The following is a 19,102-nucleotide window of genomic DNA, read 5'->3' on the forward strand; positions in this document are numbered from 1 at the left end:
TTTTTTTGTTTATAGTGCAAAAAATAAAAACCGCAGATGTGATCAAATACCACCAAAAGAAAGCTCTATTTGTGGGGGGGGGGGGGGAAGCACATCAATTTTGTTTGGGTGCAAACGTGAGTTTCACAACTCGCATTCGGCGCTCTATAAGCATTTATTCCAATCCAATCGCAATTGTCAGTTAAAGCGACACAGTGCCGTATTGCAAAAAGTGGCCTGATCAGGAAGGGGGTAAAGTCTTCCGGGGCTGAAGTGGTTAAGGGGCCACGTAGCATTCAGCTGGATCCCATGCTGTGGATGTGTGGAGTGGTCATCTTATTGGTTACTGCAAGTGTTACTGTATCTGTTAAACAGCCCATAGATGAGTAACACTTGATACAGATGGGGGAATCTTCCCTCTGAGATATTGTAATTTGATGTCAGAATACACCAATCGGTGTTGCCAACACCCCTGGCAGTGATGACAGGACGTGTGAGGGTAAAGAGCGGCATGAGGGCCAGTGTGAGTGAGTGAGTGAGTGAGTGAGTGAGTGACTTGAATAGCGCAGCAAATGCGAACTTAATCGCCTCAAGGCGCTTGGAATCCAGCGTCGTACTGGTCTAGCAGGCAGAGCCAGCTGGTGTTTGCAGGAAGCAGATCATTGTAGATCATTGTAGATCACCAGGCAGGAACCAGGAACTGGAACATGGTGACCATATGCGTGCGCACAGGGTGTGCCAGGTGTGCCCAGGCACACCCTAATCACCCTGTGCTGCACAGATTCCCCCTGCTGCACAGATTCCCCCTGCTGCTTAGATGCAGAGAAAGGGACTCAAGAATATCTGTTCTCAGCCCCTTTCCTTGTCTCAAAAGTTAGATATCAGGGGTCTGTTTAGGCCCCTGATATCTCACCAAAAAGTAATAATAAAAAAAGAATAAAAATAAACAACTGACAACAGTCCCTGCCCATTGACACCATCCACTGTTCTACTGACACTGGCCATTGCCCTACAGCCATATATATATATATATATATATATATATATATATACACACATGTGTTTGAGCTTTGAGGTGCACACCCTAATGTAATAGGCTGCGCACACCTATGATGGTGACACTTGATCAGCAGACAGGAGCATAGCCAGTACACAAGCCAAAGGGTTACCAACAGCTAGGCGGTAAGGTGCTGAAACATCAGGCAGGGGCAGAGTCAGGGTACAAGCAGGGAATGGTACACAGCCAGGCAGAGAGATACAGGACAGGAGCAGAGTCAGAGTACAAGCCGAGGTCACAGCAGTCAGGCAGAAATCCAGAGACAGGTCAAGGACAGGCCAGTAGAGGTGCTCATCTTCACTGACTGGTCTCACAATTCGATTCAATTGCGATTATCATGTCAACGATTCACGATGCATCGTGATTCAATAGTGGGGGAAGAGGGCGCTAGTATGAAAATTGTACCTGAATTGGGGCGCCCTCAGACCGAGGGTCCCAATGGTATAAGTGGGAAATTAGAAAAAATATTGTTAAACACTCTAGTGACTATACAATTCATATATAAGTTGAATCTCAACTAAATTGTGTACAATACCAAATCATACAAAAACTAAACTAAATGCAACAAAGTCGCTGGTGCAACCAGTGAAAAGTGCATAAACACTTAAAAAATAGTGTGTGATAACTCAAAAACGTAAGTAAGAGAAATAAACAGAAAAAAACAGTCCATGTGTGATTGTTGCTACAGGTGAATCCAATCCAAAAGGTCATAGAATCATGCAAAAGGTCTTGAGTGCTGCTGCAGCCACCACCATTAAAACATTTGCACCCGAAGTGATCTTGCCAAAAGAAAGGCTTACCAGAGGTAGTGGACCCCTTTCGTGAGAATTGGGTCTAATGGGCTGAGCAGGTATTAGTGCCAGCACACTGTTCACCAACGTTCAGACTGCGGATCTTATACCAATAGTAACCAGGAATCCATCCAAAAAAATATCAACAGAAAAGGAGCTATAGTGCATTAACTTTTATTATAAAACACATAGATAAAAAACGCTGATTGGCCCCTTACTTGGAGGGTGCCTGCCCAGCACTAGGACTGCATGCGTCTTAACAGGACCCCGACTCGTTCTCGTGGGTTGCTGTGTGGAGAGGCGCGTTGGTTGTTGTGCTGTAGCCGTGCGGGATCAGCTGGTATGCTAGAATGTCAGTCTGACATTTGGTATTGTACACAATTTAGTTGAGATTCAACTTATATATAAATTGTATAGTCACTAGAGTGTTTAACAATATTTTTTCTAGTTTCCCACTTATACCATTGGGACCCTCGGTCTGAGGGCGCCCAAATTCAGGTACAATTTTCATACTAGCGCCCTCTTCCCCCCACTATTGATTCTATTGCACAATATATATTTTTTTGTATATGTTTTGTCACAGAGGAGCAGCTTGTCACTAAGTATTTAATTATTTCTCACTAGTGATTAATTTGTATATACTTATTTAAGTTTGGCGCGGAAACACACCCCATTTATGATGCATCATGATTACTGCCCGTGGTTATCATTAAAAACCGTATTACACAGCCCATTTACATTACACGGCCCATTTATATTATACAGCATCCCCCCCCCCCCCCCCCATTTACATTTCACGGCCCATTTATATGATACAGCCCCCCATTTACATTACACAGCCTGTTTATTTTATACAGCCCCCCCCCCCACTTACATTACACAGCCCATTTATATTATACGGCCCTCCCACCCTACATTTACATTACACAGCCCATTTATGTTATTATGTTATACGGCCCTCCCACCCTACATTTACATTACACAGCCCATTTATGTTATACGGCCCTCCCACCCTACATTTACATTTCACAGCCCATTTAGATTATACAGCCCCCCATTTACATTACACAGCCCATTTATATTATACAGCCCCCCATTTACATTACACAGCCCATTTATATTATACAGCCCCCCATTTACATTACACAGCCCATTTATGTTATACAGCCCCCCATTTACATTACACAGCCCATTTATGTTATACAGCCCCCCCCCCCATTTACATTACACAGCCCATTTATATTATACAGCCCCCCATTTACATTACATTGCCCATTTATGTTATACAGCCCTCCCACCCTACATTTACATTTCACAGCCCATTTAGATTATACAGCCCCCCATTTACATTATACGGCCCATTTATGTTATACGGCCCTCCCACCCTACATTTACATTTCACAGCCCATTTAGATTATACAGCCCCCCATTTACATTACACAGCCCATTTATATTATATGGCCCTCCCACCCTACATTTACATTACACAGCCCATTTATGTTATACGGCCCTCCCACCCTACATTTACATTACACGGCCCATTTATATTATACAGCCCCCCATTTACATTACACAGCCTGTTTATTTTATACAGCCCCCCCCCACTTACATTACACAGCCCATTTATATTATACGGCCCTCCCACCCTACATTTACATTACACAGCCCATTTATGTTATACGGCCCTCCCACCCTACATTTACATTTCACAGCCCATTTAGATTATACAGCCGCCCATTTACATTACACAGCCCATTTATATTATACAGCCCCCCATTTACATTACACAGCCCATTAATGTTATACAGCCCCCCCATTTACATTACACAGCCCATTTATATTATACAGCCCCCCATTTACATTATATGGCCCATTTATGTTATACAGCCCCCCATTTACATTACACAGCCCATTTATATTATACAGCCCCCCATTTACATTACACGGCCCATTTATATTATACAGCCCCCCATTTACATTACACGGCCCATTTATGTTATACAGCCCCCCATTTACATTACACAACCCATTTATATTATATGGCCCTCCCACCCTACATTTACATTACACAGCCCATTTATGTTATACGGCCCCCCCACCCTACATTTACATTACACGGCCCATTTATATTATACAGCCCCCCATTTACATTACACAGCCCATGTATATTACACAGCCCCCCCCCCCATTTACATTACACAGCCCATTTATGTTATACATAAAACTGGGATAGTTGGCAAGTATGAGGCAGCTGCTTTGGGCCCCACAACAATGACAGGGTCCAGGACAGCTGCCCCTTTTGCCCTGCCTTAAAGACGGCCCTGACCGTGGTTGTGCTGAGTGTGTTTGTCCTTTGTTTTGGGCCCACCAATGCCATCTATTCACTATGTGCTCTTGTACAATAGTTCTGGGAAAAATAGAGGGAGTGCCCCAGGGATAGTGTGGGCAAGAGACCAAGACAGGATAAATAGTGAGGGAGTACAAAGGGTATATAAAAATATACATTTTATTCCACGTAGAAAAATATACACATTTAAAACATTAAACGGAACAATGAAGATATAAATATACAGCTGCTAATTGTTGCAACACACAATAAGCTTCTAGACATCAAGTTGAGTAAGGATTGTGGTCACAGAAAAACCCGACATGTTTTGGGAAACACCAAAAGACTTTTCTATTTATGGCGTGTTCATTTCCTTCCTCATGGGTTAAATAGAAGCATGCTGATATACAGTGCCTTGCGAAAGTATTCGGCCCCCTTGAACTTTGCGACCCTTTTGCCACATTTCAGGCTTCAAACATAAAGATATAAAACTGTAATTTTTTTTGAAGAATCAACCACAAGTGGGACACACTCATGAAGTGGAACGAAATTTATTTGATATTTCAAACTTTTTTAACAAATAAAAAACAGAAAAATTGGGCGTGCAAAATTATTCAGCCCCTTTACTTTCATTGCAGCAAACTCTCTCCAGAAGTTCAGTGAGGATCTCTGAATGATCCAATGTTGACCTAAATGACTAATGATGATAAATAGAATCCACCTGTGTGTAATCAAGTCTCCGTATAAATGCACCTGCACTGTGATAGTCTCAGAGGTCCGTTTAAAGCGCAGAGAGCATCATGAAGAACAAGGAACACACCAGGCAGGTCCGAGATACTGTTGTGGAGAAGTTTAAAGCCGGATTTGGATACAAAAAGATTTCCCAAGCTTTAAACATCCCAAGGAGCACTGTGCAAGCGATAATATTGAAATGGAAGGAGTATCAGACCACTGCAAATCTACGAAGACCTGGCCGTCCCTCTAAACTTTCAGCTCATACAAGGAGAAGACTGATCAGAGATGCAGCCAAGAGGCCCATGATCACTCTGGATGAACTGCACAATTGCCTGCATGACTGGGTAATAATACTATTTGCAAGACAGTGAACACGCAGTGGGAGTAAAAATTTGACGGGATGGAATAATGTGGAGAAAAGGAGTAAAATCAAATCAAGCAGACAGCGGGAATTGTAATTCCATAAAAACATATATGGTGCAGGATAAAGCAGATGAAAGAATGGAACAAGTAGTTGAGAGTGCATAGGAAATAACCTCTCCTCTAGAAGGGCAAACAAATAAAACTATTGGTTTGGGAGAAGAAGAAGTCCCGCAGAAAGACCAAAAACAACAGAAAATGGAAAGAGAAAACAGACAGCCTACAAGCACTTCCTACAAAGCAATATATGGCAGAGATGATGTCTCACTTAGAATGCATGATTAAAGGAGAATTGAACGCTACTAGAATGGACATACAGAATGTACTACAAAGGGTAGAAGAATCAGAAGTACATTTAGATGAACATAAAAATACGATTATGGAACTGCGGGAGAGGGCTGAGCTGGATTGGTTGGAAATTAAGAATATTCCATACAGGCTTGAAGATCAAGAAAACAGAAACAGACAAAATAATTTAAGGATTCGTGGACTACCAGAGTCCGTGAAAAATGATGATTTCGAAAATACCGTCCGTGAGGTGTTTAATAAAATATTGAAAAAAGAAGTGTCATCTCCTATACGCTTTGAAAGAGTACACAGAATACAAAAAATAACTAAGTCATCAACAGATACCGCGAGACATGTAATTGCGAGATTTTCTCACTTTGACATATGGCAAAAAAAAAGTGAAAAGTGCTGCATCGATCGAATCCAAGGGAGCTAAGCTACTTATCTTCACAGATTTATCACAAGAGACCTTGGTCCGCAGGAGGGCTCTGAAACCCCTGATAAACCAGCTACAAGCAAAAAATATTTCTTATAGATGGGGTTTTCCAGCATGTTTGAAAGCAAAAAGTCAAGGTGTCTCGGCTACATTGCAATTCCCAGAGGACTTTGGCAGCAAATTAGATTTGCCATGTATTAATTTGGAAAATAGGGTAAAAAAAACATAATGGGGGAAGTTAAAAGATCAGCTATGGAATAAAGTATAGAGTCCTAATAACTGAAATAAAACAGGGGATAAATAAGTAGTAAAGTTTATAAAGTGACAAGTGCTTCCGCGCTATTATAGATCCTTAAAATATAAACACCTTAACAAATAATATACAGTGCAGCAAAATCTAGCAGTGTTTTACCAAACACAAAAATAGAGATAAAATAATGAAAGTGATTCTGCGCAACGTATCTCACATTGCTGTGACACATAAATATAAACACAAATAAAAGTGAAATAACACTGAATGGGTAAATATATATCCACTAAATAGTCCGTGTGTACAAGTGGTATAAAGCTCAGTCCTGCTCAAATAGTGTCAAAAAATACTGAAATAAATTAAAATACAAATCCGAACCAAAAAATGGTAAATAAAAGTGATGTGGAAAAAGGCAAAGCAGATCCTTCAGTGAAACAGATTTGGTGAAAGAGTTATTATTAAATACAAATCGAAATTGTGTAAGATCTGCCAGATGATCCAATCAATATGCTGAATATGCTGAATTAGATGTAAAGTGAGTGACCAGCAGGTGAAGATCGAATCCTCCACTAGGCTCACTAGCCTCTTACCTCTAGGTAGATATAGATGAGCATCAGATCTCTCACACCGTGGCAATCCTTAAAGAGTAGTCCCTGTCCTTTCTCCCCTTGAGCTGGCACAGCGTCTATAGATCCGGTTAGTACTCCGCCCAAATACATACAATAGAGAGAGGAAACAAAGAAGGAACCTCCGATAGTGAAGCACAGTAAACCAGGTTGTGATTTATTAGACGAAAAAACCTGTGCTTACATTAAAAAAATACAAATGTGCAGCAAAATTTCAAAATGAGCGGCGTTCACAGCGCCGGCTTACGTCACTCCAGGTGTACGCCAATCCCTACACCTGGAGTGACGTAAGCCGGCGCTGTGAACGCCGCTCATTTTGAAATTTTGCTGCACATTTGTATTTTTTTAATGTAAGCACAGGTTTTTTCGTCTAATAAATCACAACCTGGTTTACTGTGCTTCACTATCGGAGGTTCCTTCTTTGTTTCCTCTCTCTATTGTATGTATTTGGGCGGAGTACTAACCGGATCTATAGACGCTGTGCCAGCTCAAGGGGAGAAAGGACAGGGACTACTCTTTAAGGATTGCCACGGTGTGAGAGATCTGATGCTCATCTATATCTACCTAGAGGTAAGAGGCTAGTGAGCCTAGTGGAGGATTCGATCTTCACCTGCTGGTCACTCACTTTACATCTAATTCAGCATATTCAGCATATTGATTGGATCATCTGGCAGATCTTACACAATTTCGATTTGTATTTAATAATAACTCTTTCACCAAATCTGTTTCACTGAAGGATCTGCTTTGCCTTTTTCCACATCACTTTTATTTACCATTTTTTGGTTCGGATTTGTATTTTAATTTATTTCAGTATTTTTTGACACTATTTGAGCAGGACTGAGCTTTATACCACTTGTACACACGGACTATTTAGTGGATATATATTTACCCATTCAGTGTTATTTCACTTTTATTTGTGTTTATATTTATGTGTCACAGCAATGTGAGATACGTTGCGCAGAATCACTTTCATTATTTTAAGTAGTAAAGTTTGCTGGAAGGGGAAGGTGGGCCAGTAAGGAAGGAAGATTCTCTTGGGGGTGCACTGGGGTCTGGCGATGCCTGCCTGTTCCCTCAGAACCATCTGCGAATTGGGAATGAGGTCTGGGGGTCCATGCAGGCATACAAAAACCCCCAAGGGATGCCCTGCTTGGCTGTGCGCCTCTAATTTAGGCGGCAGTCCGGTGGGCCATAACGTTGATATTCAATGTAGGGGGGTCGGGATGGGGGAGGGGGGACTTGTGTGAGGAAGTTTGCCTGGGGAAAAATAGATGCTATCATGTTGTGTTGTTTTGTTTTGTTGATTATCATGTTGTTAGTTGAATGGATCATTCCCAGAAAATGGGAATGATTGTGGGCCAGATTCACAAAAGAGATACGACGGCGTTTCTCCTGATACGCCGTTGTATCTCTGTTTTAGGGCCGTTCTAACTATGCGACTGATTCATAGAATCAGTTACGCATAGCTAGCCCTAAGATCCAACAGGTGTAATTGAATTACACCGTCGGATCCTAGGATGCAATACTTCGGCCGCCGCTGGGGGGAGTTTGCGTCGTAGACCAGCGTCGGGTATGCAAATTAGCAGTTACGGCAAACCACGAAGGTTTTTCCCGTCGTTACGTCGTCGCAACTTTTAGATTCCCGTCGCAAAGATAGGGCTCCTTTAACATGGTGTAAAATTACTCCATCATGTTAAAGTATGCCCGTCTTTCCCGCGTCGCTTTTGAATTTTTTTGTTTTCCCGGCATAAGTACATTACGTACGTCGCGATTCACAACACGTCGGCGCGTCGTAATTTCGCGCAAAGCACGTCGGGAAACTTGCGACCGGAGCATGTGCAGTACGTCCGGAGCGGGAGCGCTCCTTATTTAAATGGTACCCGCCCAATTTGAATTGGGCCGCCTTGCGCCGGACGTGCTTACGATACACCGCCGCAAGTTTCCAGGTAAGTGCTTTGTGGATCGGGCACTTAGACTGAAAACTTGCGGCGGTGTAACGTAAACGGGTTACGTTACACTGCGCCGCACGTACGTGAATCTGGCCCTATATTTCTCTCCCATGGTTAAATGTTCTGGGCCGCTTATGTTTCACCCATTTGAAAGATGGCGCCCATGAAGAATGTTACCTACAATCCGATTTACGTTACGCCTACGCAACTTAGACGGGCAAGTGCTGTATTCTCAAAGCACTTGCTCCGCAAGTTGTGGCGGCGTAGCGTAAATCGGCCGGCGTAAGCCTGCCTAATTCAAATTTGGAACAGGGGGGCGTGTTTTATGTAAATGTACTGTGACCCGACGTGATTGACGTTTTTCACGAACGGCGCATGCGCCGTCCATGGAAATTTCCCAGTGTACATTGCTCCTAATACGCCGCAAGGACGTATTGGTTTTGACGTGAACGTAAAATACGTCCAGCGCCATTCACGGACGAGTTACGCAAACGACGTAAAATTTTCAAATTTGGTCGCGGGAACGACGACCATACTTAACATTGGTACGCCGCACTTACGCCACCATATAGCAGGGGTAACTATACGCCGGGAAAAGCCTAACGTAAACGGCGTAACTTTACTGCGTCGGCCGGGCGTACGTTTGTGAATTTGCGTATCTAGCTGATTTACATATTTCGACGCGTAAATCAGCGTACACGCCCCTAGCGGCCAGCATAAATATGCAGTTACGATCCGACGGCGAAAGAGACTTACGCCTGTCGGATCTAATAGATATCTATGCGTAACTGATTCTAAGAATCAGGCGCATAGATACGACGGCACAACGCAGCGATACGACGGCGTATCTGGAGATACGCCGTCGTATCTCCGCTGAGAATCTGGTCCTCAGTTCCTGAAGTCTCTCTCAATGGCCCAGATTCAGGTAGATTTGCCCATTACTTACACCTGAGCCGCTCAGCTGAATTTCTCTGCGCTGGAGCAATTTTGCCAAATTGCCACCTGATTCAGGAATCGTTTGTTCATTTAATTTGCTCCTGTTTAAGGCAAAGCTGAGGGCGCAAGGCCGTGCAAGTCAAAGTGGGTGTGCCCCTATGTAAATGAGGAATTTTCGGCTCAGCAGAGGTTTGCTAGCATAATTTCAGGGCAAATCCTGCTCAGCTGCTTGCACTGAGCAAATAAATAGGAGCAGACTTGCGCAGGTTCTTTGCTGAATTTCATCCTGCTTTTTCCTACCCCCCCTGAGCAAGGAAATTCAGCCCTTTTGCAAGACATGGCACCTCCCAAAGGGACCAAAAAAAGGAAGGCCAACTTTGTGGCTGCAGAGATGGACATCCTGATTGCTGCACTCCAGCAGCATAAGGAAGTCCTATATGGTGCCCAGCGGGCAAACACCACCATTGCCCAAAGGAGGGCTATATATGAAGCCATTGCCCTGGACATCAATGCCCTGGGTAATGAAGTCCGTACCTGGGATGACATCCAGAAGAAATTAAATGATATGAGGCGCAGGGTCCGGGATAAGCTGGCTCTTATCAGGAAGCATACCGGTGGCACGGGAGGTGGTCCGCGATGTATGATCCGGCTCAATCAGGAGGAGCAGCTTATTGCACAAACGTTCGTGCAGGAGCAGGTGGAGGGACTTGAAGGGTACGACTCCACTGTTGGGAACTTGGGGACTGGTAAGTTATTTTTCTTTCATATCTGCTGTGCATCATGGGAGGGGGTACAAGTGAACATATTTGTGGGTAGAAGTGACGATGTAAGTATTATTTTTCTTTCATATCTGCTGTGCATCATGGGGGGGGGGGGGCAGTCATACCTGACACCCATGTCACTCACCAATCAGCCAGCTGTCTCCATACATGTTCTGGTCAAACTCGGTTGGGATGGGGCTGTGTCGGTAAATAAAACTGTCATGGCTTGACCCTGGGTGTTTGGCACGGACATGCCATATGAGGCCATGTGCATCCACAATCATCTGCACATTTATCGAATGCCAATGTTTCCTGTTGCAGTAGATATGCTCGAGGAGCCGGGGGGGGGGGGCATAGTGCCACATGGGTACAATCTATTGCACCCACAGTGCGTGGAAATCTGGCTAATAAATAAAAATCACTGATTGCCTTCTGCCGCACGTCAGCCGTGGTTGGTTTGATAAATTGTGTGCCCATTCGTCTGAGTATTGCAGGGATCACTTGGTGCACACACCTGCTCATGCTGGATTGGGACATCCCCGCCACCACTCCACCTGTGCGCTGAAATGAGCCAGTTGCCAAAAAATGAAGGGTTGCCACTACCTTCACCAGTGGCTGCACTGCCTGTCCCCGATGGGTCGGGCTGCTGATGTCATCCTGCAGGATTGTTACCAACTCAAGGATGACTTCAGGGCTAAAGCGAAACATGCGATACACCTCAGTATCACTCATCTGAAAAAGGTTGTAGCGCCCTCTGTAAATCCTCTCCCGTGCCCTCCTACGAGTCGGCTCAGTCAATAGAATATCAAGAACCATAGCTGCCCCTGGCATGTTGGTGCACAGATGTGAGGTCCCGAAAATGTGGGTGCTCTGCTTGTTCAGCTCGTCTGTCTAGGTGCTGCTGAAGTTGCGCGCTCCTTCAGATGACATTTGGCCATCTTTTGCTAACTTGCCCCTGCTTTTAACAGGAGCAAGTTTGCCCAGGGAAAAAAGCTTGCGCGCTTCCAGCGCAAGATGCGCATCACACGCGCATGTTTCTGAATCATCGGCAGTACCTAATTTGCATATTCGCTGAGGGAATTCCATGAAGGCGCAACTTACACCCCGCGCAAAATTGCGCGAAAATTGAGCTGGAACAGCTAGGCTGAGTGCGCGGGAAAATGGCCGCATTTCAGGCTTAACTGGTTTACAGAATCAGCCGCAAATTTGCATAGGAGCAAATCAGTACTTGCGCGGCGCAAATCACACTTGTTCCCGCGCAAGTGCTTCTTGAATCTGGGCCAATGTGTTTTAGTCCCCAAAACCGTTCACCAATTGTATGTTTTAGAGTACTCACCCTCCGTCATATTGTCCCCATTCACTGCACGGAACAAGGTGACCCCATGGAGAAGGAGGAAAGGTAAAAGTAGATAGACTTCCATCCCTTAAGGTTGAGCACCAAGCATTTAAATAAACCTAAACTGGTGAAAAATATGTTTTTCAGTAGAAGGGGGTGGATGAATTCTCAAGATAATATCTGACAGATATTTGGTTATAAAGACAAAACATGTCAGGTCCCTAAAGAATTAAAAAAGGCATTTCCTTCTAATTAAATATAAACAGCTAAATGTAACCTGCACACTGCGCTGAAATGAACTACAACTGGATATACAGGTTATCCTTAGCTAAAACCACAACAGCATAGATGTATTTCTAAAGCTATACATTTGTGTAGGGATGAGAGAAGCAGCATAGTTTCACTTGTAAGAATTTCAGCCCACAAAACCAAACATGGTTGGTTGATTTACTAAAGGCAAATAGACTGTTCACTTTACTAGTGCATTTGTTTCAGAGCTTAGTTACATAGGCCCGGATTCACAGACAGCGGCGCACATTTATGCCGCCGTAGCGTATCTCCTGTACGCTACGCTGACGCAGCGAAGAGAGGCAAGCATTGAATTCACAAAGCCAATGCTCCCAAAACTGCGCTGGGTTTCGAAGGCGTAAGTCGGCGTAGGTGGAAGTGGGCGTGAGCCATGCAAATGAGGCGTGACCCCATGCAAATGATGGGTCGAGCGCCAGACAGATACGTATCAATAACTGGACGTATCCCTCTGCGCATGCTCATAACCACGTCGGAACAACTGCCTAAGATACGCCAGATCACTGCCTACGGCGTGAATGTAACCTACGCCCATCCATATTCACGTCCAACGTAAACTACATAAAATACGCCGGCTTGAGTTCCCTGGTGCAAACCTTTGCATGTCTGCTGCTGAGTTACACCTCCTTTATGGGGCTTAACTTTACGCTGGACGTACAACTTACGCGCACCAGTCGTAGCCTGCGTTGGGCGCACTTACGTTTGTGAATCGCCGTTTCTCCCTCATTTGCATATTTGAATACAAAATCAATGGGGGCGCCACATGCGTCCGGCGTAAATATGCGCCCACTCTACGCCGGCGTAGGCAAGTTACGTCAGTGGGATGAAGCCTGTTTTTAGGCATATCTTAGTTTGTGGGTACGGCGCACAGATACGACGGCGCATATTTGCACTTATGCGGCGTATCTGGAGATACGTCGGCGCAAGTGCTTTGTGAATCCGGGCCATAGTTGGTAAAGTTGGATAAAAGCAATAGTCCATCCAGTTCACCCTGTGTAGGTGTACTTGTATTAGTGTCTATAATTATTTCCCATATCCCTGTATGTTGTGTTCATTAAGATGCACATCCAAGAGCCTTTTAAAAATATCCATACTCCCCGCTGCTGCCACCAATTGTGAAAGAGAGTTCATCATCCTTACCGCCCTGACAGTGAAAAACCCCTGCGCAGTCTAAACTCTTCTCCTCCAATCTCATTGTGTGGCCCTTTGTCCTCTTACATGCCCTGGGACTGAATAGTTTATTTCCTTTGCTGGGATCCCCATTGAGGTATTTGAAAATCGCTCACATGCGTCTTTTCTCCAGCGAGATTACATTTAGTGCTTGTAGTCGTTCCTCGTAATGGAGGTCGCCCAAGCCCCTTATTAATTTTGTTGCCCTTCTTTGGACTCTCTCCAGTTCCAGCACATCCCCTCTGATGACTGGTGACTAGAACTGGACGGAATACTCGATGTGGCCTGCTCCTGTTGAACAGGCGCTGCTCTAAATTTAGTGGGGTCTTAGCTGTCATTTGGCTCAGACTAGTGTGATTAGTGGCAAATTTTGCCTCTGTTCAAGCCATGGCTGTGCTGGGAGTTCCACCACTGTTCGCCTGGGGGCGTCATTACCACCCCAGGCCAAGGGTGGCAGCAGCAAGGTCAAGGTGTCATGGGTGCCCCCCTCGATAGCGAATCAGTGGGAGTGGTTGCCCCGCTGTGCATGCTGGGGAGGGGTACTTAAGGAGCAGACGCCATTGGCGTGGGGTCCATTGTTCGTGCCTAAGCCGCCCCGGAATTTGGACTTCTCTTTCATCATGGCTCACCACTTTGAAGGATGTTGGCAATTTTGGAGTTATGGCCGACACATTTATTCCAATCGGGTGGTCATCCAAAGGCCTGGTGAAGATGACAAAGTCTATTTTATCACCACCTTTGACAATCAAGGAAGATCCCTAACTCTGCCAGATCCCCGGTTCTACTATTTGTGAAGGACTGGCAAGAACTGTTGGAGTTTTTCCTTTAAAAATACAGTTCATCTTGCCGGAGATTTTGAATTTGTTTTGCCCAAGGATTTGTGCAATACTTTGGATTACAACTTCTGCCACTAGGCGACAGTGGTCAATTATGCTAGGGAAGGACTTTTCAAGCCTAGTTATTGCTCTTTAGAAGGAAAAGAGAAGTTCCACATTTTCGAAGGTGCAGCTTTGCTCTGCCTTAAAAATGTACATGATCTTAGGTATAGGATTGTTATGTGTGTGGTTGTTTTTCTTTTTGTTTTCTTTCAGGTCAAGTTGATCTTCTATCAAGACTGATGGAGAATGGGACAGACTAGATAGATAGGAATGACAATGTAAATTGGTGATTTGTCATAAATGTGATAATGTATAGTATGTTCCTGTTTCCTTTTCTTCCTTTTCCCCATCCAATTTTTAAAGGTTCGGATGTTGGCGCTCAGGCTTGAGACGCCATTGTTCCCGACACTGGGGACAGTGTCTTTTTGTAGCAGGGGGAGTATGTAGCGGCCTGCTCCTGTTGAACAGGCGCTGCTCTAAATTTAGTGGGGACTGAGCTGTCATCTGGCTCAGACTAGTGTGATTAATCTCAAATTTAGCCTCGGTTCCAGCCATGGCTGTGCTGGGAGTTCCACCATTGTTTGCCTGGGGGTGTCATTACCACCCCAGGCCAAGGGTGGCAGCAGCAAGGTCAAGGTGTATTGGATGTCCCCCTCGGAAGCGAATCAGTGGGAGAGGTCACCCCGCTGTGCATGCTGGAGAGGGTACTTAAGGAGCAGATGCCATTGGCGTGGGGTCCGTTGTTCGCGCCTTATGGCCTGCCTGGCCTGGGGTTGCGTGTTCCTGAATCCTGGCTCCGTGACCACGTTGATCAGGGGTTGCGGCTTCGCCTGGGAGGCTCAGTAGTCAGACTGGGGCCTGCCCTTTTCAGAGGTGATCCTGTGCTGTCCGTCCTACTGGAGGAAGCCACTTGATGAAGGAAGCTAGGGGAGGACCTATCCTGGAGAGGACCATGCAAGAGGCTGGTATCTTGGGAGAAGGCCTGGAAACTTCATCAAAGGATGCACCGTGCACTGAGAGGCTTGACAGTGTCGCCTGTTGGGTCTAAAGTTCTACTGAAGTTAATCTGGAGAGATCCGGGTGCTGAATCCTGTGGCAGGGGATTCTGGACCAAAAGTGTCTCCTTATAAAGGAAGGTCTGTGGCAGAGACTGTACTTTATTCCGTGCGCCATCCCGGCTTCTAGGCCATTGAGAGAGACCTATCCGGGTGAGTAATACCCACTCTGGCTAGAGTGGTGATGAGAACTGTATGCTGGAAGCAGGAGTGTTTCCTATTTGTGACTATACACCTGAACCTACCTACTTACCCTTCCACCCCCCCAACTTATTTTCTACTAAGTTCTACAAATAAATCCCAGAAAAAGAAGTATACTGTGTGGACATTTTCAGTTCTTTAGACTCTCACTTCACCCTGAACAGCGAGAAGATAGAGGTAACGTGACACCCAAAATTACTCAGCAGCTCCTTCAGGGGTAGTGCTACATAGAGTTTTATCTGTGGAGTATATCCCCTTTTTTATGCATGCTAAAATTCTGCAGGCTTTGGTAGCTGCAGCTCGACATTGCATGCTATTGTTCAGCAGTGGCGGTGTGTCCATAAGGGTGCGCGGGCGCCGCCCCCCTCTCTCCTGCTACCCCATCTATGACTAATGGATAGATTCATGCATTGCATGAATCTATCCATGGCTGCCACTGACCTATTCAGGTGCCTGAATTACAGAGGCGGGGTGTTTTTGAAGCACCTGATTAGAGCCATAGGCATGCTTGGCGCTCGCAGTTCATCCAGGTGTGTTAAAACAGCTAATGAATATTCACTGTTCTAACACTGAACCGCCTCTCAACCAACCAGGTGCTCGGGTCTGTTACCCGTCACCGGATTGACTGAAACGTCAGGCGATGTGATTGGATGCCTATGAGGCATCTAATCGCCTATGGGAGAAAACGGGAGGAGAGGAGGATAGGAGAAGACCCATGGAGGACTCTGCTCATCGTCACCTGCTGCCCCACCAAGACAGGGTAAGTGTCAGGCAGCCGGCCGGTGGGGGGGGTTTCACAGTGGCGGCATTCAATGTTTTGTTGGCACAGTGGGAGCATTGGATGGCACAGTGGGAGCATTTGATGGCACAGTGGCTGTATTTTATGGCACAGTGGCTGCATTTGATGGCACGGTGGCTGCAATTGATGTTTTTTTCATAATTTTTTTGTTTGCTTCCCCAACAAAAAATTTTGAGCACCCGCCACCACTGTTGCTCAGTCTGTCATCTACTAGGACCTCCAGATTATTCTCCATCCTTGATTCTCCCAGTGAGTAGTTTGCTTTTATGTTTTTATGCATTACTTTACATTTATCCACATTAAACCTAATTTGCCATGTAGTTGCCCACTCCATTAATTTGTTCAGGTCTTTCTGTAAAATTTCTATATCCTGATGTGAAGTTATAGCCCTGCTTATTTTTGTAACGTCTTCAAAAACTGAGATTGAGCTATTTATCCTTTCCTCTATATCATTTATGAATAAATTTAATAGAATTGGTCCTAAGACAGAACCTTCAGGTACCCCACTTACCACTCCAGAACATTCTGAGTACGTTATTTATCACCACCCTTTGGACACACCCCTGCAACCAGTTTTTTACCCAAGAACAAATCTTATGGTCTATATACCCTCAGACCCTTTAGTTTGTAAATTAGGAGCTTATGGGGAACTGTATCAAATGCTTTTGCCAAACCCAGATACACCACATCCACATGCCTTCCCCTGTCTAGATGGTAGTTCACTTCCTCGTAGAATGATAGCAATGATGGTCTGGCAAGAATTACCTTTCGTAAACCCATGCTGATTACTACTAATTACATTACATTACATTATTGGATATAGTCCCTTATCATCCCCTCCAATATTTTACCCACTATTGATGTTATGCTGACTGGCTTGTAGTTTCCAGGGATTTGTCTCTGTAATTTTTTGAATATTGGTACCACATAGGATTTATACCAGCTAATTGGAGAAAAAAACAGTCAGTATGCTGTCCAAAAAGATTAGGAACAATGGTCTGGCTATAACCTGACCTGAGTTCTCTGAGGACTCTCGGGTGTAAGCCATTCGGTCCTGGTGATTTATTTATATTAAGTTTATCTAGTCTTTCCTAGACTCCAGCCTATGTTAGCCACAAGTAAATGAGGTGAAGTTTCTGTAACGGAACGTCCCACACTCCGCTTGAGTGCTTCCGTCGTATACCGCTTCCTATCAGTCTGGATATAGATATCAGATTCTCCAGCTGCTCACAAGCACACAACGAGACAAGACTTGTTTGTCTGCTGAACATGGAGTGTTTAATAGAACCAAGAATACAACCTTATATACAGTAAGAGGAGGTAACCAGAACATAAATTAATATGAGCTAATTAACTAATCATTTACCCAGACTAGGCCACTCATAGATATGACCTTTCATGGTAGATGTCACATCTCCTCGCTCACCTGCTATACAATACACATTATCATAAGTGTAAACACATGACATCTTCACACAATAGCAGGGTCAATCAGCACAGAGAACAGACAGATGGCTGGAGTTGGTGACATTAGCATCTAACAGTATGTGTCCCAACATTATGAACTCTCTTTGGAACCAGCTCCCTCATCAGCTCCGAGCATCCTCCTCCTTGATGGCCTTCCGTAAGGGCTTGAAAACACTTCTTTTTTCACAAGCCTACAGATAGAGACTTGGCCTTCCAAGCCCTTAGCAGGACGCTGCCTTAATCCCAGGCTGCGGTCCATGGTCAGGGAGTAGGGATAGGCTTTTTGTGCCCTGACACCCCCCCCCCTACTTTTTATATTTCTGTTTATTTTTTGTCTGTTCCGCTCTTTTACTTAGATGTCCTAGTTGCTTCTTTTTGCTCTTGGGAACTGGATACCCCCAGCTTGTTGGTAAGCGCTTAGACGCGAGTTTCACAACTCGCATTCGGCGCTCTATAAGTATTTATTCCAATCCAATCCAATCCAATCCAATGAGTCACTCTTACAATTAACCCGTTGAGTTCAGAATCAACAACCAGTAAAAAGTTCTTTACAGATATCCTGATATATAGTGGATAATAATTACATATAAATCCCATCTCAGGTAGTCCAAGATATCATTTTTCAGTCATCCTTTGCCCCTAGTGGACATAGGATAATTTTAGACATAAGAGGGTCCGGGGATGTCCCGGGTGAGTCTGTCACAGTTTCATTTTGCAAAGAATACCCAATCATATGCAAGAAAACGTTTAAAAACAGCATTGTTGCTTGCACATGATTGAATGTTTGAAGTCAGGAGAGCTTCCTCTTGCTTAATATGCTCTGGAGAAACCACACTTGCAAAGAGCACAGTCTATTTGTCTTTGGCAAAACCAACCCCTATGTGTCTTTTCGAACAAAAGAGCTACAACCCCTGTGTTTGGCATCCGTTGGAACAGGTTCAATAGTCTATGCCAGGATATACGCTATACGCTATATGCTGTACATACCGTAGACAACATGAGAAAACTAGAACATCTGGCACCGAATTGATTGATGATAAAATGATACAAGCTTTATTCAATCCATCAAGACATAAAAGTATCCATCATATAAAAATATTGACGTGTTTCTGCCCCAACCTTTGGGCCTTAGTCATAATAAAAGACACTCACTGAAAAGATAAAATATACAGTATAACCTCTTTTGGCTGTGGCGAAGGGTGAAGACCTACAAACAGGGAAATCTGACCCAGCTGGTGAGTAACTCCGTGAGTGGTCCCCCTCACAATGTAAACAAAATAATGACCTGAAATAACCCAAAAAAATAAATACATTTATGTAATATACTAACAGAAAA

Source organism: Rana temporaria, chromosome 3 (assembly GCF_905171775.1).
Source record: "Rana temporaria chromosome 3, aRanTem1.1, whole genome shotgun sequence".
NCBI classification, from domain to species: domain Eukaryota; kingdom Metazoa; phylum Chordata; class Amphibia; order Anura; family Ranidae; genus Rana; species Rana temporaria.